The sequence below is a fragment of the Amblyomma mixtum genome, chromosome 10, assembly GCF_055824585.1.
Source record: "Amblyomma mixtum isolate Tamu chromosome 10, ASM5582458v1, whole genome shotgun sequence".
Taxonomy (NCBI): Eukaryota; Metazoa; Arthropoda; class Arachnida; order Ixodida; family Ixodidae; genus Amblyomma; species Amblyomma mixtum.
This window is the reverse complement of record NC_143021.1, coordinates 23,097,322-23,114,254: the sequence shown is the minus strand read 5'-3', so window position 1 is coordinate 23,114,254 and position 16,933 is coordinate 23,097,322. Positions and strand designations below refer to the sequence as shown.

Below are 16,933 nucleotides of genomic sequence, written 5' to 3'. Positions count from 1 at the left end.
AGGGGCACTACCGCAGTGGTCGGGCGTGTTCGTCTGTGACAATGCGGTGCTTGGCAAGCCGGGTTCGTCGCGCATTCGATGCTGATGAGAAGCAATCGCTGTACATTTGAAGAAGACTGCGTATTTGGTCTTGTCTGCTCCAGTGTAATGCCGGGTTGATGTCGAACAAATTCTCCTGCGACACGGCGCCCCCGAAGTGTTCATTACAGACAGAGGAACGGCATTTACAGCGGAGCTGACGCAAGCCATTTTAAACAACAGCCAGACAAGCCATCGGAGGACAACTGCCTATCATCCACAAACCAACGGACTCACAGAGCGTCTGAACAAGACCATCGCAGATATGCTCTCCATGTACATCGACGCCGAACACAAGACGTAGGACTCCATTCTGCCCTACGTGATCTTCGCCTATAATACTGCCGTCCAGGGCACAACCAGGTTTACCCCATTCCAGCTGGTATACGACAGGAAGCCCATGACAACACTCGACACAATGCTCCCGCACGTTTCCGACGAAGACAACCTCGACGTCGCCGCCTACCTTCATCGCGCCGAGGAAGCCCGAAGACTTGCGCGGCTTCGCATTCAAGACCAGCAGCGCACCGACGCCCGACGCTACAATCTGCGCCGTCGAGACACGCATTACAAGCCAGGTGATCGTGTTTGGATATGGACGCCAGTTCGCTGCCGTGGATTGAGTGAAAAGTTGCTGGGACGCTACTTTGGCCCGTACAGGGTTCTCCGTCGCATCGGTGACCTCTACTATGAAGTCATCCCCGACGGCACGAGAGCATCTCAGTGACGACGCACACGCCCGGAAGTCGTACATGTCGTACGCCTGAAGCCATATTATGAACGCTAAAGGACTCCAAGTTTTCATTCTCCGTGTTTATTTTCATTTTAAAGCATGGAGACGATACTTCTTTGGAAGGGGGGTAATGCCACGTATCATTGTTGTGTTTGTTCGTTCGCGCTCAAGGCTGCAGGAAAGGGTCCTTATCACTTTTGTTCGTGACGCGAGAAGCGACCAGACTAATCTCGATTGATCGCAGCCATGAAAGGCTGCATCTAGGTTTTTCCAGATTACTGTAGATGCTCTTGACCTGTTATCTGGAAGTTTCCTTGCCGGCTTTAAATTGAGCGATGCCGCGAGCGGCGGGCATTCGTAGTTCGACGACCGACGAGCAAGTTTGTTGCTTACGCCGCCGCCGAGTGATTCAGTTCTTTTACGGGCGCAAGTCCGCCCAAATAAAGACCTTCGTTTCTAAGACTGGTTGGTGTCTTCCTGACCACTGGACTGCCGTCACTACAACGTGACAATATTGTTACCATAGTGAATTCTGGAGTCCAATAATCTTTTCAAAGCAACAAGCACATCAGTAGTTGAGTTTGGAGTTCGGTAGAAATCCCCCACTAAGATACTGCGAGAATCCAGCCTGATTTTGATCCATGCCGTTTCTAAATCTCCAAACCCTTCCATGACAGAAAAGGCTATGTTGCTCTTTATCATTATCGCAACGCCACCACCTCTCCTTTCACGGTCTTTTCTTACTATGGAGTAGCCGGGGGGTGTAACTTCACAGTCTCCGATACCTTTGTGTAGCCAAGTCTAGGTGATTATTATAAAATCAGGACCATGTTCAATACTAATACTTTTTATCGCATCTACTTTGCTAATCATACTTCTGGCGCTCACATTTATAATGTTGGAGCAATCAGGTTTATGATCGTTCAGTCACTCATTGCTAGAATCAAGCCGGCATTTAAACCGCTGCTTGGCTTCCTCGTCCCAAGCGTAGAGGGTATTATTGGCTTTTAACTTATCAAAATTTAACTTTGCTTTCGCACCGTTCTTTCGTTCATTCGCACATGAGTTCCAGAGATTTTTCCTTATTTCAACAAATCGGTTAGAAAAATCTTCACTTACACTGTACGCAGTGCCCTTCAGGTTGAAACAATTACTCAACATTCTCATCTTGTCCCTAAACTGTGTAAATTTAACAATGATCGGACGGTCACTACCTTCTTTCATCTTTGCAAGTCGGTGAATGCGTTCAATAGAGTCAACCCTTTGTTTAAGTTTCGATTCAACAATATCCTCATCCACTTTTGTCAATAGGACCTCTGCGCTCCCTGACACCTCTTCTTTCACACCTCGTATGAGTATGAGCATAAGAAAGTTTAACATGGAGAAAATCGAGCATGCTCTAAGGAATGGAGGTAGCCTAAAATCAGTAAGGAGAAAACTGGGCATAGGTAAAAACCAGATGTATGCGCTAAAAGACAAACAGGGCATTGTCATCAGCAATATGGATAAGATAGTTGAATTAGCCGGAGAGTTCTACACAAATCTATACAGTAGCGAATGTAATCATCAAGTTACTGAGGGAGGCAGTCGAGCACAGCAATGGGATATCCAGCCAGTAACGAAGGAGGAAGTAAAGAAAGCCTTAGGAGCAATGCAAAGAGGGAAAGCAGCTGGTGCGGATCAGGTAACAGCAGATTTGCTGAAGGACGGAGGAGAGATTGTGCTACAACAACTAGCCACCCTGTATACGCAATCCCTTGTGACCTCGAGAGTACCAGAAGCTTGGAAGAACGCTAACATTATCTTAATTCATAAGAAAGGAGACGTCAAGGACTTGAAGAATTACAGACCGATCAGCTTATTGTCCGTTGCCTACAAGGTATTTACTAAGGTAATCGCTAATAGAATCAGGACAACCTTGGACTTTAGTCAACCAAATGATCAGGCAGGCTTTCGTAAAGGATACTCGGCAATAGACCACATTCACACTACCAATCAGGTGATAGAGAAATGCGCAAAATATAACCAACCCCTATATATAGCCTTCATTGATTACGAGAAAGCATTCGACTCAGTGGAAACCTCAGCTGTCATGCAGGCATTGCGGAATCAGGGTGTGGAAGAGTGCTATGTGAAAATATTGGAAGATATTTATAACGATTGCACAGCTACTGTAGTTCTCCATAAACTCAGAAATAAAATTCCAACACGGAAAGGTGTCAGGCAGGGAGACACGATCTCGCCAAAGCTCCTCACTGCCTGCTTACAGGAGGTATTCCGGGGACTGGAATGGGAAGAGTTGGGGATAAGAGTTAATGGAGAATACCTGAGTAATTTGCGATTCGCTGATGACATTGCCTTGCTAAGCCACTCAGGACAAGAACTGCAAAGCATGATCAATCAGCTAGACAGGCAGAGTAGAACGGTGGGGCTAAGAATTAACATGCAGAAAACCAAAGTAATGTTCAATAGCCTTGCAAAGGAACAGCAGTTCGCAATTGGTAGCGAGGTACTAGAAGTAGTAAGAGAATATGTCTACTTAGGGCAGGTAGTTACCGCAGATCCGGATCATGAGAGGGAAATAACTAGAAGAATAAGAATGGGGTGGAGCGCGTATGGCAGGTTCTCTCAGGTCATGAATGGTAGCTTACCAGTATCCATGAAGAGAAAAGTATATAACAGCTGTATCCTACCGGTACTCGCCTGTGGGGCAGAAACGTGGAGGCTAACAAAGAGGGTTCAGCTTAAGTTAAGAACAACGGAGCGAGCTATGGACAGGAAAATGATAGGTGTAACGTTAAGAGATCGGAAGAGGGCGGAGTGGGTGAGGGAACAAACGCGGGTTAATGACATCCTAGTTGAAATCAAGAGGAATAAGTGGGCTTGGGCAGGGCATGTAATGCGAAGGCAAGATAACCGCTGGTCCTTAAGGGTAACGGAGTGGATTCCAAGAGAAAGCAAGCGTAGCAGGGGACGGCAGAAAGTTAGGTGGGTGGATGAGATTAAGAAAGTGGCGGGGATACAGTGGCGGCCACTAGCAAAAGACAGGGTTAATTGGAGAGACATGGGAGAGGCCTTTGCCCTGCAGTGGGTGTAGTCAGGCTGATGATGATGATGATGATGAGTAAGGATAGTTGCCGGGCCAGTTGGTACATGATCTCACCGTAAAACAGCGCGCTTACACAGGACGAAGAAAGAAGACACGCACACACACAGCGCTGAACATACAACTGCAAGTTTTATTGCATTGCTCGCAATAAATACCGGAAGGGAATACAAAAAACAAAAAGAAGAAACAAAAAAAAAGAAAGGAAGGCGAGGAAGATAACCTCCTGTCGCATCATGTCGTCAAATGTTATTCAAGATATTGAACCTCTTTTCTTGTCAGTGCTATCGATGGAGTGCTAACGCATGACGCGCCTTTCGTATCTATGATGAATGCTTCATATAGTTCACGTTTGTGTTGATTATACCGCCTCAAAATCTGGCTTCGTCCAAGGTTAGGTGTGCAATGACAGGCAGATACGTGTTTTGCCAGTGTGCTGCCGTATCCCGTGCGTATGTTAATGGCGTGCTCTCGTAGACGATCGTTTATGCAGCGTCCACTTTGGCCCACATAAGATGCGCCGCATGACAGCGGTATCTCGTAGATTACCTCCGCGTCACAGGTGGTGAACATTTTTTCATGTTTCTTACTGCACCGCGCTGGTTTTGGGGCATCTTCTTTCACCATTCTGCAAAGCATATTTATGCTTTCTGGGTGCGGTTAGGATCAAATTCACTCCAGCACGCCCTACTATCTTCTTCAACGAGTGGCTGATCCCGTGTAGATACGGCATAAAAGCCATCTTCTCTCTTTTTTTGCGTGGCCTCATCAGGAGGCTAGATAGGCGGAGATCTTTCAGGAGCTTGAAGCCGATCCCTAAAATGAGGGCATCCGGGAAACCCGCTTCGCGTAGACTTTTCAGCTGAGATTCCATGCTAGCTTGCTGTCGGTGCTGGCAGGATCTTTTGAGGGCCTTGTCCAAGGCGCCCAAAGCTATTGCTCGTTTGACAAGCTTCGTATGCGCAGACGAGTAAGGCAGAAGGCATTTCATAGTAGGGTGTGCTGGAGTGAATTTGATCCTAACCGCACCCAGAAAGCTTATTATGCTTTGCAGAATGGTGAACGAAGATGCCCCAAAACCAGCGCGGTGCAGTAAGAAACATGAAAAAATGTTCACCACCTGTGACACGGAGGTAATCTACGAGATACCGCTGTCATGCGGCGCATCTTATGTGGGCCAAAGTGGACGCTGCATAAACGACCGTCTACGAGAGCACGCCATGAACATATGCACGGGATGCGGCAGCACGCTGGCAAAACACGTATCTGCCTGTCATTGCACACCTAACCTTGGACGAAGCCAGATTTTGAGGCGGTATAATCATCAATACAAACGTGAACTACATGAAGCATTCATCATAGATAGGAAAGGCGCGTCATGCGTTAGCACTCCATTGATAGCACTGACAAGAAAAGAGATTAAATATCTTGAATAACCATTGACGACATGATGCGACAGGAGGATATCTTCCTCGCCTTCCTTTGGTTGTTTTTTGTTTTCCTTTCCGGTATTTATTGCGAGCAATGCAATAAACCTTGCAGTTATAAGTTCAGCGCTGTGTGTGTGCGTGTCTTCTTTCTTCGTCCCGTGTAAGCGCGCTGTTTTACGGTGAGATCGTATGATTAGGTTATTGCGTAGCGAGCGATTCTCTAATTCATCAAGTTTTCGGGAAACAGTTGCCATTTCTATGCCAGATCTTTCAGCAAATGTCTATAGTTTAGAAAGCCTGTCTCTAGCCTCATCGAAGTTTATTAGCTTTTCTTCAATAGTAGACAGCCTGGATTGCAGGTCAAGCATGCGTGCCTCTGAAGACGTGATTTTCCTGAATTTCCTTCAATTTGCTGAGGATTTCAGTTTTGAGTTTCCATCACTTCCTTAATCATCTCCGCCGCCTGAGGACCAGGATTTTCCTCAACATCAGCTGATAGCTTCAGCAACAGGCCTACCATTGACATACAATCATTCAAGCAAACGATCAATGTGCGTGGACACGGCAACACGATCAAAAAAAGGTAACTGCTGCGGAAGGCGTATTTTCGTTCACCAACCTGCACAAACAGTGGTACATGAGCCGACATTGTCACGACAATGTTGCCGCGTCCACTGCCGATGGAAGGCCCAGACGTTCCTTTTTTATTTATTTTATTTTTATTTTCACAATACTGCAGACCCTCATTTGGGTCCAGGCAGGGAGGGCAGAAAAACACATTCACACAACAGTGTAGCACATATACAATCTAAAATAGCTCACAAAGTGCGTTGTCAAAACCAACAGCCGATATCACTTGTAGAGGCACGGCGTTCCATTCGTCAATAGTTCCATTCGTCAATAGGCAAGAGCCTGGCTTGAGGGAGGGATGACGTCACTGCGCTCGATGAAGGTGCGCAGATGGTAGAATCCACGTGAAGCCAACCCAGAATATCGGAGTTCGTAAAGAATACGCCTCCCGCACCAGATGGGCGAAAAGCATCAGTAGATACCATGCGACGATCGAAGCCCGTGTCAGCGTACGATGCATTTCCCAAGACGATGGAAATGAATCAAGCAAGAACCTGCACAAACAGTGGTACATCAGCCGACATTGTCACGACGATGTTGCCGCGTCCACTCTTCTTCTTGAGTACTTCTTGAGGAGGACATTATTTTGAAAGACGAAGGACGACAGTTGGAGCTCCAACCCTCGCGGAGGCGACGCGGTCTTGCCTTTCACATAATAGACTAGGCTTTGCAACTCCGGATCCGAGCGCTGCTGCTGCGCGAAACTGCTGAGGCTCACCGGTCCTAAGAAAGCTTCGCCGTCTTCCTCTTCCGGTGCTGCGTCTACGGGGGCTAGCGACCAGCAGTCTGTGTCGGAATGCTTGCGGCCAGATTTGTAGACTACAGTTACGTCGAATTCTTGAAGACACAGGCTCCAATGAGGGATCTTACAAATTGGCTAGCCAGCACAGAGCATGGTAGTTAAATAAAACATACACTCGCCAAAGATGTTTTTTAAAACATGACGTTTCGGGACCGCAGGGGTCCCTTGTTCACAATGAAAGATGGACGGAAAGGGCCGCTTCTTATATACGCACATGACAGCGCAGTGAGTGGGCGTAGTTATCCGGGAGATTACCCTTCGTTCTGTTAATGACATGGTCCGTGGTCTGTATATAAAAAGATTATAAAAGCAGTCATGACGATAAAGGTTTCACGGTATCTAAGATTGTGGCGTTCTCCCAGTCAGTGGTGTGGTTCATTTCTTGTCGAATTATCTGCATCAAGTCCTTAAGCCCCTCGTGGGGCGAACACCAACATATGTGAAAGATTCGGCTCATTTTGTTACTAAGCTGAAGGTTGTGGCGTTTGATTACGATGACATCATGGTCTCTTTTGATGTGAAATCCATGTTCACATGTGTTCCTGTTCAATTCGCTGTCGAATGCTGCGAGAGGGCACTGGAAGAAGACGCATCACTGCCATCCCGAACGCGTTTTGAAACAGCTGATCTGTGCTGTCTCCTCAAATTCTGTTTACAGAACACATATTTCACTTTCAACAACGAGTTCTACAGGAAAATATTTGGCACGGCTATGGGTGCGTCGGTATCCGTAACCTGTGCGAACCTCGCTCTAGAGTCGATTGAAAATTCGGCCCTGCAATCGTTCCATACTCGTCCGAAGCTCTTCTTGCGGTATGTGGACGATGATTTCTGTGTAATTCGCCGCAAGGACGCCAAACTGTTTCTGGACCATCTGAACTCTTTTCAACCAAAAGTTCAATTCACGATGGAAGAAAAATTTGACGTCCTTGTTCTCCCCACTCACGATGGTCTTTCCATACTGTTTTCCGGAAACCCGCACACACTGGGAAGTACTTCGATTTTCAATCCGCCCACCCCATTGGCCACAATGTCGCGTCCGCTCTATACAACCGTTCAGCTCGTTTTTGCTCCAGTCCCGGTCTGCGCTGTTCCGAGCAGAAAAAAGTCCGCGTCGACGTCGAGAAGAATGGCTATCCGGATAATGGCCGAGCCCGGACTCATCGGACAACAGAAGCGCGCGCGCGTTCCTTACGCCCGGGGGACAAGTGAGGCTCTTGCACGGATATTTTCAAAATACGACGTGCGCATGGTGTATGTGCCGTCCAGCAAGCTGAAACAACAGCTCTGTCACGTAAAAGAGTGTCTTCAGCGCCCGCGTTTCCCCGGAGTGGTGTACAAAATCCCCTGCAAAAACTGCGATGCATCATACATTGGAGAATCAGGCGATTTCAAAAGAAGATTAAGCGAGCACAAGAACGACGTGAACAAATGTCGCACCTCATCCAACCCGCTGGCAGAGCATGCTCAAGAAATGAACCACGCCATTGACTGGGAGAACGCCACAATCTTAGACACCATGAAACCTTTATCATCATGAATGCTTTTAGAACCTTTTTATTTAGAGACCACTGATCATTCCATTAACAGGACGAAGGGTAATCTCCCAGATAACTACGCCCACTCACTGCGCTGTCGAGTGCGCATATAAGAAGCGGCCCATTCCGTCCATCTTTCGTTGTGAACATGGAGGAAGGAAAACTAAGGAGAGGCCCTTCGTATTCCCAATGCATTGACAAGAATGTGGCGGAAGTGACGTCAAAATTTAGGCTTAAAAAGTCGGGCCACTAGCAACGTTGTCGTTGTTGCTAAGAAAACTCGGGCCACTAGTAACGGCGTACGGCGTCGTTAGCGTCGTTGTTGCTAGGGGCCCGAGTGTTTTTCGGTGGCGGTGGACGGGCTCTCGGCACGGTGTGTTCGGCCTTGCGTGTTAAAGTCTACATGCCTGGCGTCGTCACGTTACGCACGCATCTAAGATTGCTTTTAAATGCAGCAAATAACCGCTCATTTGACATTTTGTTCGTCAAACTTGGTGTCGCTACGCGGAGCGATCGATGCATTGAAATGAATATCGCGAAAAGGTGGCACTCCGGAACCGCGCTTCGACACGCGAAGAAGCGTTGATTGTTTTGATCAGCGAACTTTCGCACCTCACCAAACAGCACAGAAACATGAAGCCGCTCTCGGCGATGCTGAGCTGCATTTCGAAGGCCACGCGGCGGGTGTACGGTAGCTCGTCTTTCTTCGCCTGGCGTCTGAAAAGGTTCACCGCACCTGTGCGCCGGTCTGTGTCTAGGTACGTGTTTACGGGGAAGGAGGTGTAGGAGTGTAGCGGCGAGCGGCGCGGTTTTTTTTATACCTTTCTTTTACGAAGCGCTTGCGAGCCGCGCGCGATCCCCGCCCTGTAGCTCGGTGGAGAAAGCAGATAGAGCCGAGCCAACTTCCGGTTACCGGGCGGCTTCACAAAACGTGACGTCAGGGCCTCTCCTTAGTTCCTTCCTTCCTCCATGGTTGTGAACAAGGGACTCGTAGGGGTTCCGAAACGTGAGGTTTTAAAAACCAGTTTTCGCGAGTGTATGTTTTATTTTACCAGTATGCTTCTGCCTCGCCAGACAGGGTTCTGTCAAACCCTTGACTACAGAGCATGGTGATCGGTCACAACCTTAAATGGGCGTCCGTACAGGTAGGGGAGAAATTCGGACGTGGCCCAAATAATGGCGAGACATTCTTTCACTGTCGTCGAATAGTTGGCTTCGGCTCTCGACAGTGAACGGCTAGCGTAGGCGATAACTTCCTCCTGTCTGCAATTTTTCTGAACGAGGACCGCTTCTAAGCCCACACTGCTTGCATCGGTATGAATTTTGGTTCCGGCGTTTTCATCAAAGTGCCCGAGCAGAGGAGGGGACTGTAAGCAGCGCTTCAGCTCTTTGAAAGCTTCCACTTGCGGCATTTCCCATTTAAAAGGCACGTCAGCCTTGGTAAGTTGCGTCGATGGTTCAGCGATGCGCGAAAAGTTCTTGACAAATCGCCGGTAATAAGCGCACACTCCAGGGAACCTGCGTTTAGCTTTCTTTTCATTAGGCTGCAGAAACTCTGCGATCGCAGCCGTCTTCTGAGGGCCTGGGCGAACTCCATCCTTGCTTACGACGTGACCAAGGAACAGCGAGTGCTTACAGGCGAAGTGTCACTTCTCTTTGTATCAGATGTGGCTATCAAGCAAGCGGCCTGATAACACGCTAACGCCCCTTCTTCCTTTCCCTTTCCCTCGCTGCAGCCGCAGCTATAAGTCTATGCGCAATAAAGGACCGGGAGTATTTTCCGGCCTAGCTACTGATGTGCCGCGTCTCTGCAAGAAGCGATCGATACATGGTGTCAGAAGTGGCCCGGTGTGCCCAGCTCAATTATTCAAGCAGACAAAGCAATGGACATCGTGAAACCGCCGACACCACTTCAGTCGACTGAGAATGTCAGAAGAAACTGCTAATATTCAAGCAAAAACTGCAACTGTTCCTGACAGCGACGTCGACCGCCACCCCAAAGTCAGCAGCGATCAAAGCAGCGATCCTTCTAAGCGCTGCCGGCGACGAGGCACTGGACATCTACAACAACTTCAGCTACGCGAAAGATGAGTCCAAAGATGATTACGACACGCTGCTCAAGAAATTTGACAGTTACTTCGACGAAAAAGAAAACGAAGTCTACGAGAGGCATGTATTTCGTATGCGGGTGCAAGGTGAGTCCGAGCCATTTGAGCCCATTGCACGAGTCCTCAGAACGGATGCTAGGCTCTGGAATTTTGGTGGCCTTAAAAAATCCATGGTACAAGACCAGATTGTTTCCGGCACTAATAGTACACCGCTCAGAGAAAAAAATGCTACGAGATAAGAGTCTCACATTGCAGAAAGCAGAAATGTGTAAGAGCGGAGATTGCCGCGCAGCAAAATGCTACCTGGTCCAAAGGCGACGTCCACGTTGACTACGCCGTAAAAAATCAGCCTGGTAAAGAAAGGCGGATTCGATGCAGGCAGTGCAACCAGGCGCACGCGCCGCGACAATGTCCAGGTTACGGAAAGCGCTGCTCCACTTGCAACAGAATGAATCATTTCTTGTTGTGCTGCAGAAGTCGCCAAGTCAACCAAATACAGGAAGAGGTGAAAAGCGATGAAAACTTCCAAGTTTTGGACGTCAGCATATGTGGTGTGAACAGGCAAGCAGGGCTAGATTGGACAATGCAAGGCCAGATTGCTGGATGCGTCTTCAGTTTCAACGTTGACACGGGCTTCGAGGCAAACCTTCTTCCCCTCAGCATCTTTCGACGCATCTGCAGTACAACGCCCTTGCGAAAGAGTACAGCGGTTCTGACCGCCAGCAATAGCAGCGTTATCAAGCACGTGGGTGTCGCCACAGCATAACTACTCCTGAACAAAGCGAAGCACGAGACGAATTTTTCTTATCGTGAAAAAGGGCCGACAACCAATCCTTGGACTTAACACGTGCCTGAAATTTGCCCTCATCCCAGCAGTTGTCGATGCCGTTAACATGCAAGATGGGCAAGACACACCAGAGCAAACGGCCCCCCACCTTTTCAGTGGAACCGGCTGCGTCAAACGACACTACAAGATGGTCCTGCGGCCAGCTGCGGTTCCAGTAGTACAACCAGCTCGGAGGGTACCCTTCTCACTAAGGGAACCACTACGTGAAGAGGTCAACCGCACGGAGAACGACAAGAGCATTTGATGGGTGAGTTGGTGTTTTCGATGATCCATAATTACAGCGCAAACGACAGGACAGAGATGAAGAAGGGACACCACACAGCGCTGACTCACAACAAAAGTTTTATTGGATGCCAGCAGGTATAAATACCTCCCTGGCGGCCAGAAAAAGATGCAGTCCACACTTACATGCGTGACTGACATACTAGTATACCAGTCACGTGCCACCAAGCAAATCACATGCGCGAGAATACAATATAATCCGTGAGCATGCACTTGTCAGTATTCGCACTCAAGGTATCGTCTTTCTTTTTCTGACAACGCGACAGATGAAGCACTGATGCATTCTTCCGAGAGCGTACCTATTAAGTGAGCTTCTATGATCTCCCTTGCTAACGAGTCACGGTTCTTTCCTAACACTGCACTTTCCTGATAGTTTGGCGCACAGACCGTCATCTTCATTGCCTTTGCAGTGCCTGTAATGTTTCACCACGTGGCCAGAGATAGCGACACGGGAGACATTATACTCATGCTCTTTGAGTCTTTCGTTTAAACATCGGCCGGTTTGGCCGATGTATCGCTTACGGCGAGATAGTGGCAGCGAATATACCACCCCTTCCTGGCAAGGCACAAATTGTTTTGCGTGCTTTATCGGGCACTTGCGCGATTCTTTAATCTCTGAATTTACATTCTTAATCAGACTGGACAGTCGTTTGGGCGCCGCAAAGACGGCATCAACGCCTGCATGTTTTCCGATTCTTTTTAGATTGTGCGACACTTTGTGAAGATGATGATTGTGCTGTCCCAAGTCCAGTTTGAATTTCCCGCCCGGGCGCCGCCTTCATCTGTAAACACTGGACTTCTCTCCTCCCCGCTCTTTCTCTTCCTTCTCCCCGTGCGCCTTCACTCTCGCCCGCGTGCTTTCTCCCTCCTTACACCTACCTCCGAGTCCGGGGTTTCATCTTACGTAACTCGTGTCTCTTTCGTTCCTTCTACCGCGCTGCATGACTGCGGCAGCACCGCGTTTTTACAAGTTGTAAATGCCTGAATAAAATTTCGATTTTCCTTGTGTTTGCGACCTGTCATCTATCTGAGGAGTGGTCGCAGCCCCAACGCGCGCCACGGACACAGAATAATGATGATGTCCTCAGGCTGAATGGCACATACCCATGGCGGGGGATTGGCCAGGGTGCATAGCGGATACAAACCCACTCATGTACAGGGAATGGAGCATATTTAAAATTTGGGACGCAGAGCTAGAATTTGTACAAAACAAAACAAAACAAAAAAACGGAGAAGGAAAAGTTGTGAATTGACATTCTAGCAGAGGAATCTACCAGATGAAATTATATAATCGTGAATAGAATCGCACACTGGTTTCCGGGCATATCCGTTGGCGCTTGCCCCGAAGGATAAGAGAATCGGAATAGATAGAGGTAGCCCAAGCCGAGCGAGGGTGATCTCCAAGTCAATTCTATGGACAGCAGCGAGCCGCCGGCAGGAGAGGAAAAAATGTTTTATAGACCCAATTTCGCCACAAGACTCACAAAGGTTGGATATCGAAAGCCCCCATCGGCATAAATAAAGATTTAGCCGCGGTATCCTGCGGCAGCACAACAATCTTCCTTTTCTTCGTCTCTTTCGTAAAATCACTTTTTCCCTTTGATTTTAACTTTTCCTGTAGTTTTCCTGCCACGGAAACGGAGACGGGTAGCCTGCCTTTGCCAGGCGGTCTGCTTGGTTGCTGAAGCTATGCTCCAACCTGTGTTCACAGCATTTGTTCATTGTGTTGCTGAAAACGGTATGTATAATTGCTCTCTTCACCAGCTTGGAGTGAGCTGATGAAAACGGCAAGATGGGCTTAACAGCACGGGGTTCATAAGCCCAACAAAACATGAGATGAAGTGAAATGAAGCGAAAGGTATAAAAACCTAATAAAATCATTCAATGGTACTTCGTGTGTTAAAACCAATGGTGTGAGGCATTCTGAGAACACCGAAAGGACGTCAGGGAATTGCTGCTCGAAACCAAGGTTGTCACAACCTCAAAACTCAAAGTAGTCATCAGCAAATCTAAAAATGCTACAAACTCTGGAACCTTCAAATCGATCTTTCATCCTTCTGTCTCGTGCTGCTAGGAACACGTCACTACGGAAAGACGCTGGACATGAACTAATACAGATCCCCTCTTTCTGAATAAAAACTTCGCCATTCCATTCCGCAAAAGTTGAGCCAAGATAGTGTGACAACAATTCAAGGAACCCAGTAGTGGAAATTCCGCTCTCATACATTGCAGGCACTGCAAAGGCAATGAAGATGACGATGATACCTACGTCTGTGCGCCAAACTATCAGGAAAGTGCAGTGTTAGGAAAGAACCGTAACTCGACTCGTTAGCAAGGGAGATCATAGAAGCTCACTTAATAGGTGGGCTCTCGGAAGAATGCATCAGTGCTTCATCTGTCGCGTTGTCAGAAAAAGAAATAAGATACCTTGAGTGCGAATATGGACAAGTGCATGCTCACTGATTTTATTGTATTCTCGCGCATGTGATTTGCTTGGTGGCACGTGACTGGTATACTAGTATGTCAGTCACGCATGTAAGTGTGGACTGCATTTTTTTCTGGCCGCCAGGGAGGTATTTATACCTGCTGGCATCCATTAAAACTTTAGTTGTGAGCCAGCGCTGTGTGGTGTCCCTTCTTCATCTCTGTCCTGTCGTTTGCGCTGTAGTTATGGATCATCGCATGGAGAAGGCGGCCATCATCTAAAGGGTAGACTAGCCCACCGAATGGGTAAGTCCGTTCGTCATAATTCACAAAAAGAATGGAAGCCTCCGGGTGTGCATGGACCCAAGAGAAATTAACAAGCACATCATGCGTGAGCACTACCCTATGCCCGGACGTGGAGCTATTGAGTGCGAATTGTCTGGGGCGCGACTGTTTTCCCGCCTTCACGCCAACTCCGGCTTCCACCAAATACCGCTAGATGAAGACACGTCGCGGATATGCACGTTTGCGACTCCGTTCGGCCGCTACCGATTCCTTCGGCTCCCTTTCGGGATTTCGTCTGCTAGTGAGGTCTTCCAGAAGACGCTCGCAGAGATCTTCGACGGCCTGCCAGGGGTACATGTCCTGTTGACGACGTGATAATCTGTGGCAACAGCAAGCAGCAGCATGATGAGCGCTTGCGAGCAGCACTGAGAAGGGCAGAGGAAGCTGGTCTTACGTTCAACCGTGATTAGTGTGCCTTCGGTGTGAAGGAAATAACATTTCTTGGAGACGTCATCAGTGAACATGGCATACTGCCGAGTTCTGATCTAATTTCAAGCATTCGAGCTATGCCACACCCGAATGAAAAAAATTCAGGGGGCACTTTCACTGTCTAAAGTGGGTAGAGGCGGAAGCGTTTTCCGCACCACCTTCGCTGTTTCTGTGGCACTGGGGGCGTCACATATATTTGAGTACTAATTACTAAGTTATGGCAAATCACTAATTAATTGTTAATTACTGACCAATGCCTGGATGCTAATTAACTGCTAATTAATGACGCTAAAGCTTCGCCTTTAGGAGTGGACCGCGACAGCGCGTTGTAGCGCTGCCAGGGAGTCCACGGAACGCCACCACCCGTTCGGCGCGATGCCTTGCCCTTTGAACGCAACGCTTTTTGAGGAAAGGAAATGGCGCAGTAATTCTCTGTCATCTCAGTGGACACCTGAACCGCAGCGTAGAGGAAGAGACGTGGGAGTGAAAGAAGATAGATAAAGAGGAGCCGTAATGAAGAAACTGAAAATTGTATTTGAGGAAAGGAAATTACGCAGTAACTGTCTCACATATCTCGGTGGACACCAGTCAAAATTCAGGGGGGGGGGCACTTTTTTCACCTAAAGTGTGGTCACTGATGTGTGGTTAAGATGTTAAGCTTCGCCCATAAGAGTGGAACGCGACAGCGTCTTGCAACGCTGCCAAGGAGTCCATAGAACGCCATCGCCCATTCGGTTCTACGCCTCGCTCGTCGGTAAATTGGTTTTTGAGGAAAGGAAATGTATCTGTCTCTCATTTGTCGGTGGACACCTAAACCTCGCCGGAAGGGAATGGAGGAGGATGAGAGTGAGTGAAGACACCGTATTCACTAGGCGCGCCTTTGTTCATTCCAAACCATAAGTTAAAAAAATGCAGGTGCCGCCTGGAGCAAAAACCTTCTTTTTTAAGTTGCACACCGGGACCTTACCGGTTAAAAAATTTTTAGAGGGAAAGGAATTGTTTTTACCCTGGGGATCTCACTGTTTAATTTGCAGAAAGCCGGAAACAATAGACCATGTATTTTTACACTGTTGGGAAGGGGTTTATTTTTGGGATGTATTGCAGCGAACATTAAAGAAAGAATTTCCACTAGACCCGTATGGCATCCGGTTCTTATGTGTTGAAAATGAGGATGGGGTGCCTTTCGATTTAATAATGCTGACAGGCCTCCACTGTATATGGCGCTCCAGAATGGCAGGCTGGCATTGTGACAGTGACGCAAGACCTGCCAGAATTTACTTTCGCAAAAGTATGGAGATGTTTCTGGCCATTCAGAAAGCCGCTGCGGAGCCTCCGGAGTGGCTCTCAAGACTAGAGCCGCTCTGTACGTTGCGTGAATTTTAATTGGACGAAGCCAGATTTATGCTGGCTGACCACAAGTCGTGTGTACATAGTTATTGTCTTTTGTTGATTGTTTGTGTTGTCCAGTTTTTTGTGACAAAGCCAGGCAATAAAGAAAAAAAAAAGCTGGCATGGCGGAGTGGATAGCGCGCTCGTCTCTCGCGCCGAAGGCCGGGGTTCGATTCCTGAGCTCGACCAATTTCTTAATCGATTTTATTTATTTATATGGCCTGACTAGTAAAACTAATTAGGCTAATTGGGTAATTAAGCAATTAACTAAGATCAGCCCCACTTACTTGGAGCATCACTATACGATCCCTTCTATTGGTTGTATGGCTACTAGACAAAGTGCAATTGGCCCCGTTTGAAATTCGCGCACTGTGACGTCACGACCGTTTCCACCAATTGAAAAGCGTGACATTTTCTGTCGACAACTGCTGCTTACAACGATGACACATTAAAGGCTTCCGCCTTAAAAAATGCAGTACGCAGAATGCTTGGAGTCGTTAACTATTTCCGCAAGTACGTGCCTCGACTGAGCGATAAAACGTCCCTACTTCGCAGCTTGGTGAAGGAGAACGTCGGTTTTGACTGGAGTTCGGCTCACGAGCGTGAGTGGAAAGAGGTCTGCGAAGCATTAACAACGACTCCTGTGCTGGCCTTCTTCGACGCGAAGAAAGAAACCAAAATTTCGTCTGAGTTGCGAGTCAGCGCTTGTAGTGTCTCCCCTCTTTTCTGTGTTTTCTGTCTTAGTTCGCGCTGTTTTTTCCACCATGCATCCGGGCTAGGGTTAGGCGCAGC

General features: G+C 48.0%; 1 protein-coding gene and 1 pseudogene across 1 annotated transcript in view; both read right to left on the bottom strand.

Moving 5' to 3' along the window:
• Window positions 1-16,933, bottom strand: part of LOC149325349 (solute carrier family 22 member 6-like) — a 213,799-nt gene that overhangs the window by 52,050 nt on the left and 144,816 nt on the right. The window lies entirely within an intron of this gene.
• LOC149325350 (uncharacterized) lies at window positions 1,739-6,501 on the bottom strand (annotated as a pseudogene).